Source organism: Phaethon aethereus (assembly GCF_964289735.1).
Source record: "Phaethon aethereus genome assembly, chromosome: 9".
NCBI lineage: Eukaryota > Metazoa > Chordata > Aves > Phaethontiformes > Phaethontidae > Phaethon > Phaethon aethereus.
In genome coordinates, this window is record NC_138585.1 from 7,579,162 (window position 1) to 7,588,732 (window position 9,571).

Here is a 9,571-nt window from a genome sequence, read left to right on the forward strand (position 1 = left end):
GAAAAAATCATTGACTTTACATGCAGTAAGTAGTAAAACAGAATTATACAACGTATTAGTGATGAGGTAGCCTAACATCGCATATCAGAACATTAGGTTCCCTGGATTCCTGAGTTTTCTTTTTATTTAATATTCTTTCCATGCTTGCACAGCCAAAGAGCTTGTTGAAAACTGCTTTAATAAAATTACCAAATACAGAATCGGCCTGTATTATGATCCCTGAAAACAGAAATTAATAATGGAAACACTGGCAGAAACTGAACTATCTATCATAAACAGTAGTGTAATTACTCTGTGTAGCTAGCAGAAATGCATTTACTGACTTGTATGCTGCAGATCCACATAACAGCTACTAACACCTTCGGACACACGTTTCACATCCCAGTACCACTTCCTTAGCTGTTTGCCCTCCACTGATTTCTCCATCTTTCCTCCTTACACCCACAAAAGATGAAACCCACAACAAAAACAACAAACACCACCAAGCAAATAAACTTGGCACAGCACTCAAGCTACGGATCTGTAGTCCATTTGCAAGGATGTATTTATCCATTCAAAAGCAGATCCAAACCAGAGACACTCAATTTACATGACCAACTCAGAGCTCAGATAAACTAAATAGATGTCAGACAAAGGAGCCATGTTCTTTGAAAAACAACTCAAATTTGATTTAAAAGACTAAACAGAGATGTTTAATTATTGAAACGTGGACATGGATCTAACTGGCTGCAGATAAAGAAGGAAGCCCACACTACAAAAAGTTGTTCACAAAAATTAAGCTCTCTGCACAGAGTCTCATTTCTCCAGTGCTGAATCCTGCAGTTGTAAGACATCTTCACTTTTGTTCACCACACACTAGTTGCTTCTCTCAAAACAAACATTAACTTCTCAGAGAAAGAAACTATTAGAAACACATGTTGTGGGCCTGAACTAGAACTTGAATACTATTTCAACTTGGCCACGTGCTGACATTCAGCAACAAAGAGACTGGAGTCCAGGGCTTGTTCTAACGAGGTAAACTAAGCACCTATGTTAATTATCTCTTTTGATACTTCACAGAAACTCTTTTTCACTATCTACTTTTTTTTTTTTTTTTTAAATATTTCAGAGATGACACTGAGAACTGCCTTTATAACATATTTTATCAAGGTAAATCAATTGCCAATGCATCAAGCTTAATAAAAAAAAAAAAAAACAACAAAAAAACCAGCCTTTTAGGTTGAGTTTCTCTTCCATGTTAAACTGTTTCCACTGCTGAGGACTGATTCTAAAATTCCAAAATCCATAAAATATGCAACAAAACTTCTAGAATTAATCCACTGATTACCTGAGGTTCATTTTAAAATCTTGTTTTTATAAAGTGTGCCTTCCAGATTTACAGAAATAAAGCAAAGAAAAAAATCGTATCTCCTGTAAATTTACAGGAGAAATAAGAAAGCAAGTTTATAATTTTATCCTGCATGACAATGTACGCCTACGGGTCTGCAGTTGTGGAGCCTGCAAATAGGTCTACCATTGCTGATCTCTCTACAAGCCTAAGGTTTTTAATCAACTTCTCTTTTGACATTACCAGTACGAAGCTGTATTATATGAGGCACATTTGTGACTTGCGACTGATTGAAAATAGAGACATGCAGAGGCAAAAAAACACCCTACTGAACTGCCGGACAGCAGTGTACCAGTGGTCTTTCTTCTGGTAATAAGCCAAATGAAGTAGATTTGCACAAGTCTGCCCAGTTGAATCCATTCCACAGTAATTATGCTGTCTGATCTCCCACCCATTTCTTGAAGTAAACATGTTCATTCAACAGAGAGTCTTTGAACTTCAATCCTCCTGAAGTCACAGGATCTACAGGAACTCTAAGAGGGCAAGGATTTTACCACTGATCCTTTAGAATACAGCATTTGATAGATTTTACTGCATAAAAACCTCTAAACTGGACTATAATTACTAAACAGGTAAAATACAGTAGCAGACCTTTTTTTTCAGAAAAAACTGTAACTGATACAAGATATGCTTCCTGCATGTATTTTTAAGTATTAGTCAGTTGAGTTAAAGCAGACCCTAATGCTGTGGTCACCCCCGGTTCTCCCCAAGCCAATTGATGCAGACACAGAATTCAGACTGAGGCCAGGGTGCAGGGGGAATTAAAACATTATGTCAATCATATACACACAGAAAAGTCAAAATCAGCTTCAATTTACTAGAGCCAATGGTAATGAAAAGGGAAAGATGCTCTCCAAGAAGTGATCTTTCCTTGCTTTAAATCTCTTAATGATTCCATGTTAGAATCTTGTTTTTTTTTTTTAACTGAAATTGTGCCTGAAAAAGTGCTAGAGAATTTGACATAGCACAATTAGTATATTATTTTTTCTAAAGATTAATACTAAACTAAAACTAACAAGTTTTGTTGAACTTAGTGGTATTTCAAACAGTTGAAGCACATGGAAAAAGAGAGGAATCCTACAAACAGGATTTTGAGAACTCATCAAAATCCATACAGATCAAAAATCTAAATGACAAGCCACTGGTAACAGTCAAGATTAAGATTTTTATGACAGATTTTATGGCAAGAAAAACCATCAGGCTAGTGCAGCTGTACGTGCTTAATGCAGCTCTAAAGGGCGAAGAGAATGATGAAAAGCTTCAGCAACCAGTACAGCAACCAGAACCTTTTCTCCATCAAAGCAGTGTTCCCAGTCAGGTACTTTTTTTTGGGGCCACTATATCAAGAAAAAACAAGTCTCAAACAAAACAAAAAGGAATTGGAGCAAAACAGGGCCCAAGCTTTATTCATTACCTTTGCTTTCATGTAATCTCCCATCTGCTGGTGGCAATTAGCTCTCCATCACAGAAGAGAGTGGACTTGTCCCCATCCTCAGTAGAATGCAAATGCTTCCTCCCGGCAAAGGCCTGCCACGTTCTAGAGCAACATGCTGCAATACAAATGAGGCACATAAATTACCATTTGTAAACACTAGTTACTAAATCTTTTAGTGTTTTTTCTACAAAAAAATGCTTTGATACTTCTTTGGCTTTATACAACATCATTAAGCTGCCTCACCTAACACAAAGGCTTCATCTAATAGCTTTTAACACACCCAGAGATACACGGGAGAATGTGTCTGGAGACTGAAAAATTAGATGTTCTTTACTGTAGAGTTTCTAAGCCTCAGGGTTAGAAAACCCAGCAGTATTATCACCGAACAGGTCAGCTTTCAGTCCTGCTGTTTCTACAACACATAACAAGAATGCCTGGTACCTACAGTATTGCCCATTTTTCCCTGACAGCGGTATCTAGTTCGTCACTGCCATTATAACTCTGACAAGCAATACCAAGAGTCAGCTCTTGCCTGTTGGTTTTCTGGTTGAGAAGCAGTCAGTGATGGAGTCTGGACACATTTTAAGTCTACCTTATGTTTCTATCCCATAGCATGTTTACTAGACTCTGATAAGATGCAGGAAATCACTTCTGCTAGGAATTTCACCTCAACACTAAAAGTTTTATGGAACTACTTCATCTCAAGAACTGGGTTTAATCAGAAAATGAGGCCATTTCCCAGCTCACACATTGCTCTTATATCTACCCTGTGTAAACAAAAATGACCATAAAACACATCTTCCTAAAATACAAGTTAAAACTTAAAAGGTAAGCTTTGATCCTAAGTAAAGAGGCACATGCCTCAATTTACATACTGTAATTTGCTCCACTAACAGTGATTAATACAATTCATAGCAGAAAAAATAACCATCCATATGTACCTTTTGCAATGTTACAGCGTGAATGTTTTAAAAACATAAAAAATAGAAAAAAAGTAGGGTTTTTTTTAGAAACTACAGAAATAAAAGTAGGTAGGCAAAAGCCAGCTGGTCATAGACAGTTTTTAGATCTAACACCTAACAAAAGAGAAGAAAAAATTAATAGAAAAAAAGTTAAGAAATACAAAACATGAAAATATTGTTAACATGCTCATTTGAAGTAATGACTAAATGAGAAATTTTTAAGATAAAATAGTAAAAATCATTAGCAACACTTAAAGTTATCCAATTATTTTAGAAAGATTTACTCTAATAACGTTAACAATTAATAAGTGTGCTTACATAATTGAGTTACTGTGAAATTAAGTTCCTTTGAAGCAAGACAGATAAGTAAAACTACTGTTTTCTGAAGTTTGTTTTCTTACTGGGAAATTAAGTCATTGTAAGACACAGCCAGATCTAGGCATCAAAGCAATGTAGTTCTTTATATAGTTGCAATGTTGCTGTTCATGGAGGGAAAGCATTTAAGGCATTAGCTGTTATCACTAATAAACTTCAAACTTATTGTTCTGTTAGGAACAGCTGACTCAAAGCAGACAAAACAGCAAAACCCTATATATGCATGATTTAAAATGTCTTGCTATTAAAGCACAGCTTTCAAGTAAGTTACTACTACTCCAGAAAAGAGCAAGTTTGTCACTGATTTAGAACCTTGTCCCAGTACATGGTAACTGTGAAACATTAGCAAGCAAGCTTCTTAACAGCCCAGTCAATACTGGCACAATCAAATCATTGAATTTCGACATTAATATGTCATGCCTTGAACTCTGTATTGGAGACAGCACAGAGGAGAACACCACCAATCTCTAACCCCTGCATTTCCCAAGGCCATAGCTGCTGAAATTTACTGAAATTGGTATATGTGGAAAAATCACACCAAGTTGTACACTGTTTTATATACACCACTAAAAAGTTAAGATTCCCATTAGTCAGAGTTATGCTGTTTAATTTAACACCTGACAATTTACTAGCTTTGCACATTAAACTTATCATTGCCTCATTTTACAGTGTTGTCATCAAAACCGAACAGTTTAACTCCTTACCTAATTATTATTACCAATTTACATTTGGTATGGGGAGTCATACAGCACCATTGGTTATATGATAATGCAGAACGTAAAGATTTTAATGGAAGCCACTACATCTGAACTGCTTCAGCCTCCTCATTTGTCTCTTGCCCAGCAATAAATGCAGTATTTTCTGGACTAATCACATATAATCTTCATTCTCTTTCAAACAAATGTCAACTGAAAGTTATTACCTTTCTAAAATGTTTTGTATACAACACTTGGCAACTATCAGTGAGGCAAACCCCACATTTCCATATTTACTTTTCATGAAAGCAGCAGCTGAGGTACAGTCCAGAATCTACTAACAAAGCAGAGAGAATTTACAGAGCACCAAGCTCCCTTCTGTGGCTGCTGCTATAGGTTGAGTCGTTCCAAGGTGCTGCTAATGCTCACCATAGCTGGGATGCTTTCAGTTTTAAAAATAACGTGTCAGGCCTCAGGAGAAGAGGGCCTGATGCATATTGTGAGCATAACGGACCAGATACTGCCAAGAGATTAGACTCTTTGTAGTTATATTTGTTCCTCAGAGAGGCAAGTAAAAAGATCTTGGACTCTCCACAACATAACTGCCTTGAGACCCTTAGTATTTTTCCTCTTACATAAAATGTCAGTTTAAACAGAAAAATGCGTCAGAAGATCAGCATTTCCATCTTCAATACCTTAAAGGTTTCTGCCTTTGAAGAAGTTAAGGTATTGATTAAGCAGTCATTTGTTCTATTTCCTTTTTTTGGAGTCAGCTATGGAGATCTTCAAAATGGATACATATGGGCATGAAAATAACCACTAAGGCAATTGTGGCTTTCAGAGAATTTTCTACAAGCGTTATTTACAATTTATTTTCAACAGCAGTAGCAGCATTAGCATCTGCACCATAGCAATCTTAATCAGAAAACAGAACACTTAATTCTGTCAGTATACAGAATTCTTTCTCCTAGAAGCTCTTCAGTGTTTAGGTGTCTTGGTACTGTAATTTAGTGTTCAACTGGCTGCAATTAATCAAGTCATGATGCAATAGAAACACACGGATGTTTCCATTCAAAATGTTCAAACAGTAAGTGTATACTTAGCCAAGGAATCAAAATCTGCCTGGAAATGTTTACAGACCCCACTTAACTTACTGACATTTTAAAATGCCAGATGTCCTGCAAATTTACACTGGGGCGGGCAATGAATTTTCTTGCACATAGCAGACCATCAGCCCATGCTGCTCTGACAATCAAATACCTGTAGCAACAACAGCAACCTAACAAAATTGTACTTTCTCATTTAGAAAACATATTTGCTAAGATTCCAGATCGTTAGAAACGTGCGTACTAGCTTTGTTGATAAGAATAAACTCAACAGGGTGTTAGTTCATCATCCCACGTTTTTATGGTTTCACCCAGTCCTCCTTTACTAGCCCAAGCAAGGAGCTACCATCCTCCCTTAGCTGACAGGCACACACACACTTACACTGCAGTAGCAGGTTAGCTACTAAGAGAGCACATCTGCTAATTAAGATGAACCATATCCACGTCTTCAGCTTAAGATATAGATATCTACTTTCCCCACTACCTAACTTTAAGCTCCTAACTAAAGTGGCTGAACATCAATTAGAAACAGAGGTGCCCTACAGAGCAATCCAGAACCACCAAACTGCTGAACCAGCCTCTGAAAGCATTTCTCTTCAGAGCCCAGCACAACTAAGATTTTAATTTAGGGATCAGAGTTCATTATGTAAAATTAGTTACAAATAGTAGTGATTCAAATCACCTAAAATTCATTTCTTAAGCCAACCAAGGCCAGCTCTTTGCAGAATCATAACAACACTAGCTTTTTTATTTTTTGTTTGTTTAATTCTGCCTATATAATCACAGCCATGAAGTATTCTTATCTGCAACACTGTAGCCAGCATATGCGTCCTCCATATACAGCAAAATAGGCTGTATTGGCAAAAGGCGGAGTCTGGCTAATGCAATTACCACTATATCCAATGCATGCACAGACAAGAGAAGGTAGAAAACTCTCCTTCCCTTGACCACCACAGCTCTGCAAGAAGTCCTGTAGCACAGAATTCACATCAGTACCTAAAAAATTATATCCTTCTTTCTGTTACTGGCAGTTTGTTTCTGCCAGCAAAGTTGACAGACCTTGGTCTATTATGTTTAATTTTTACAGTTACCTTAGGTATGGCAGGGGGACAGAAGAACAGAGGACTTCTAGACAACATTTTGAAGTTTTATGTGATTTGTGGGCCTTTGACATCATTTGTCCATATTGTAACCTCCGTATGGCTTGACACTGGTGCATAGTTATTTCCAATTTAATTAGTCTTCTGTAAGTTTTACTAGCATGCCAATTCCTCCTTCCAGGTAAGCCACAAGACAGTTTATCAATCCAGACCTAACAGTGATTCCCGAGGTATCATTCCTGCCTCCCTACAGTTCATATTTTTCTTGCTAGCATTACTCCTTTTTTTTTTTCCCCCTGGTCAAACTACTGGTACAGTCAATCAGCAGCAACACAGCCATGTTACCCTGAAGGGCAGAGTGAATGGCTCTTAGAGGAATGCAGACCCCCAAAGGGAATAATTGCACATGTCTCAAAGTATTTCTTCAACGTCTGTAGCCCTGACGTCTCACTTTCCCGGCCCAGTTCTGACCCAAGTTTTACGCTGACTTCAGAGTAAAACCAGGGTAAAGAAATGATGAATTAAGCCCTTGATAGACTAAGCAGAAAATAATATGAATTAAAAAAAAAAAAAAAAAAAAAAGGCATTTTCGTTAGGATATACCACACAAATCTTTCTCTATGACCAAAACCCACTAGTTCAGCTCTTCCAGTTATGCCAAACTCATTCACACAACTCGGTAAATGCCACTTAAAGGTAAAGCAACCAGTGATCATTTTCTGCTGGAAATGTGAGCATATGCATCATCATATTCTTCCTAAAAGAGGAGAAGTCTGATGTAAGGTGACACTACACACACCTAGAAGGAAAAATAAAAAAAAAAAGAAAAAGAAAAAGAAAGAAAAAAGGTAATTACATTTTTGGCCATCAGCCCAGTTAACATTTACTCCAGGGAAGAAGAAAAACAAACAAAAACAGTGCATGAGATTACACCTGGGCTGAAAAGCAGAAACATCTGCTGAACTCATAAATTATTGGATTAGTTCTGCCCCAGGAAGCCAGCCTGGTATACATACCCTCTACAGACCACTTTAACTGTGCACAGCAAGAAATAGAAAAAGTTGTGCTGAATTAATTTCTCATTAGAAACAAGAGGGTAAGGGGGGTTAAAAAAAAGAAAAAAAAAGAAAAAAGAAAAACATGCCTAAATGCTCAGTGCAGGTTCTTTCCCGAACTACAGCATGGCTTACATTTGACACCACACTCCTCTGAAACAGTTACAAGGAGTAACTGATTAGTATCAGTGAAGGTACAAAAGGACCATATCTTGAGGCTTGCCAGCAATAATTATCAATCAGCTTACAGACATCAACTATGATGGAAGTTATTCCAGGTAAATGCTCATGAACACTGGGTATTTGCAAAGAAAAGAAATCTCCAGAAAGTCATAACACTGACAGAGTTATTTATTCTCCATATAGGAAGGCAGTGCTGCTTTTCTTACATGGTTGGAATTAATGCAGGCAAACAACAGTACAAAGAAAATTTCAGATGTTTCTGCTTTTTAGAACATTAAGTTCCTTCCCCTAACTTGCAATATGATTTTTTTTTAATTAAGCCATTCATAGCCCATCCTAGAGGATAAATATTTCACTACGAATTCCTCCTGAACTATAAAGGTTATAAAGAAGGATCCAGTACACTGAAAATCTTCAGTCCTAATGCTACAGTCATAATGCTCTCTTCCTGCTTCAGGCCCACTCCTTATCCCACAGAGAGGGTGTATCTTGTCTAACTATAATTCTTTCTACTCCAGCACATACAAGAAATCAAATAATTAGTCTCTTGCATTGCTACTGTATTCTTTGTTTAAAGTTAATCTATAAATTTGGAAGCTTCTAAACCAGTAGATGTTTCTAAATAAAGTATTTCTAAATAAAGTTCTACTTGAGAATAAAGAAGTACTTCAAATATTTTCTAGAGTATGACTTCAAGTTGTCAGCCAGTTTCCAGTTCAGCTGAGGTAAAAAAAAAAAAATCTATTGGAAATACACTGAATTTTTCTCTTGCAAACATTTAAATCAGCACATTGAGGCTTTGCTTCTGTTTTTGCAAATAGCTGGTGTCTGCCAGCTAAACCTACCACCAACATCCTTACAGTTTCATGACTGAATTTGTGGGGAGAGGGTTCAAAGAACAAAACCTGCCTTGTTTCTGTTACAAGCAGGAGCCATTTTTGCCTTAAACCCTTGATCACACCTCAGCTAATTATACTGCTATTTGCTATGGAGAATCAAATGACTTGTAGACTGATAGGTATGCAAACAGAAACCCAAGCAATACCTGGACAACACTCCCATCTACCCTAAAACAGCAGTTTCCCTCTGGTGAAGGTCCTTGTGACTCATCACACCAGGAACAACAAAGCAGAACTCCTCTTCAGCCTAGAGAAAGCTTTCCTTTCAAGGAGGCAACTATACATCATGTCATTGCGGCCTGACAATGTCTACAAATGACTGTGCTTTTGATAGCCCCAGATGATAAGGGAAGAAACACAGCCAGTCTCTGAAT